Source organism: Pipistrellus kuhlii, unplaced genomic scaffold, assembly GCF_014108245.1.
Source record: "Pipistrellus kuhlii isolate mPipKuh1 unplaced genomic scaffold, mPipKuh1.p scaffold_m20_p_4, whole genome shotgun sequence".
Lineage (NCBI taxonomy): Eukaryota > Metazoa > Chordata > Mammalia > Chiroptera > Vespertilionidae > Pipistrellus > Pipistrellus kuhlii.
In genome coordinates this window covers 60,430,296-60,432,823 of record NW_023425540.1, presented here as the reverse complement: position 1 = coordinate 60,432,823, position 2,528 = coordinate 60,430,296, and the positions used below count along the sequence as shown (strand labels likewise).

Sequence of the window (2,528 nt, the reverse complement as noted above, 5' to 3'; positions counted from 1 at the left end):
TCAGGCAATTCAGACCATCAATATCCCCAAGAAAAACATGGCAGCCTTATCAAACACTTATTTTTTACTGAGCAAAAGTTAGATTACTGCCAATTGCTCTTTTAATTTGGTTCTAAAGAGATTTTTTTTAGAGTCTAGCCATCTCTGATGATTTTGAGTTACATAGAGAAGATAGCTGGGTAAAACACACCACACAATTTCAAAAGGTAAGTCTTACTATCTCTCTCTCTCTCATTTGGCATATCTTTATTACCCAGAATAAAAATCTATAAAATAATACGAATATAATTTTCAGAGAATTCATACATGGTGGAGTCTTAAGAGAAACTTGTAAATGAAGGAAGGCAGAGATTCTCATCTCACTGATTACGAGCATTTTCCCTCATGGCATAACCAACTCGCGTGGGAACTTTTGTTTGCAGGCAGGCATGTACAATATATAGAGCCAGAGCTTGTTTTCTGTCCCAGAAAAGCTTTCCAGCAACCCCTTTGCCTGGTAATATTCCAGGACCGGTTTTGTGTGGTCTTCATAAGCTTTCAGCCTCTTGATGAGTATCTCCAGGCTGTCGTCCTTACGCTTCGTGAGAGGCTCTCCCGTGAGATCATCCACGCCCACCACTTTGGGAGGGTTGAAGTCCACGTTGTAGAAGCGGCTCCAGCGGTCAGAGAAGCATTGCATGATGGCCTCGAAGGGCACGTTCAGGTGCAGCACCAGGTGCGTCTGATAGGCTCTCTCCAGGGCTTCGGCTTGTGGGAGAGTCCGAGGGAAGCCACTGAGCAGCCAGCTGCAGGGAGCGAGGTGCTCCAGCTCCTGGAGGGTCAGCGGAGTCATGATGTTGTCCCGGATGAGCTCGCCCCGCTTCATGAAGGGCCGGGTCAGCACGCCTGCTTTTGTGTCCCTCTTTATGTTGTCTCGGAGCAGGTCTCAGCTGGAGAACTTCTTTAGTGCGAAGTGTCTGGTGATGAGCAGGCACAGGGTGTGCTTGCCGGAGCCCAGGGAGCCCATGATCACCGCGCGCAGCAGCTGCCTGGCCGCCCCCATGGCCGGCAGCCCGGCCGCCGCGCTGGCAGTTGGGCCCCGGCCTGGCCTGCGCGCTCCTGGCTGGAGGCTCCGCAGCGCCGCGAGGACATGCGTGGGACACGCGCCATGAGCGTGCAGCCTGCAGAGGAAATGGATTTAAAAAGTAGACACTACCGCCGAAACCAGTTTGGCTCAGTGGATAGAGCGTAGGCCTGCGGGACTGAAAGGTTCCGGGTTCGATTCCGGTCAAGGGCATGTATCTTAGGGGGTGTGCAGGAGGCAGCTGATCCATGTTTCTCGCTCTCTATCCCTTTCCTTCCTTTCTGTAAAAAAAAAAAAAATCAATAAAAAATATACTTTAAAAAAATAAAAAGTAGACACTACTGAAGAGCCAATGGACAGGGAAACTCTCCAGACTGCATCTGGGAGGAAATAAGGGCAGCGGTGTGAGAAAAGAGGTTTCTGCTCCAGGCTGTCCCCATGGCTAGTTTACAAGCCAACTTGGCAGTGGCTGGTAATTTTTTGAAAATAACTTCTCAGAATCTTCCCTTAGACAAACACTTCCCAACAAGAAGGCACATGTGAGATGTCCACTTCAGCCTTATTTTTAGCAGTGAAACATGGTTAACAACAGAAACGTTCACTAATAAGAGAATGGATAAGCAAATCATAGCCATACTGTGGAAGGTCAGGCAGCAGCTAAAAAGACGGAGGCAGATTTCTGTAAGCTAACATGAAAAGATTTCTAAGACATAACTGAAAAAAGTTGCAGGGTGATATAATTTGTGTTCAGTTAAAGTGTTGAAGTGTGATATAACTTTAAATATACCTGCTAAGTAAACTGGGAAGCCAAGTTTCAAGCAGTGGGAAGACATGACTTTATTTTTGTTTTTAAATGATTGCTTGTCTGCAAGAATAGAAGCAGGGGGAGCTGTCAGGAGGCTATTTCAACAGGCCAGGAGAGGTAAGTACTGTTTACCCCAACCAGCGTGGTTCAGTGGTTGAGCTTCGACCTATGAACCAGGAGGTCATGGTTCAATTCCCAGTCAGGGCACATGTCTGGGTTGCAGGTTCAGTCCCCAGTGGCAGGCATGCAAGAGGTAGCTGATAAATGATTCTCTCTCATCATTGATGTTTCTATCTCTCCCTCTCCTTCCCCTCTGAAATAAATAAAAATATATTTGTATAACTACCCTATCTAATAAAAGAATAATATGCAAATTGACTTTCACTCCAACACACAAGATGGCTGCCCCCATTAGGTCAAAGATGACTGCTTCCATGTGGATACAAAATGGCCACCACAAGATGGCCAGCAGGGGAGGGCAGTTGTGAGGGACCATGTCTGCAAGGGAGAGCATTTGTGGGTGACCAGGCCTGCAGGGGAGAGCAGTTGGGAGGGACCAGACCTGCAAGGGAGGGCAGTTGGGGTCAATCAAGCCTTCAGGGGAAGATAGTTAGATGTGACCAGGCTGACAGAGGAGGGAAGTTGGGGGTGACCGGGCCT

The 2,528-nt window shown here is 47.9% G+C and overlaps 1 pseudogene; it reads right to left on the bottom strand.

Moving 5' to 3' along the window:
* Positions 1-382: 382 nt before the first annotated feature.
* Positions 383-1,047, bottom strand: LOC118703654 (annotated as a pseudogene).
* Positions 1,048-2,528: the final 1,481 nt, after the last annotated feature.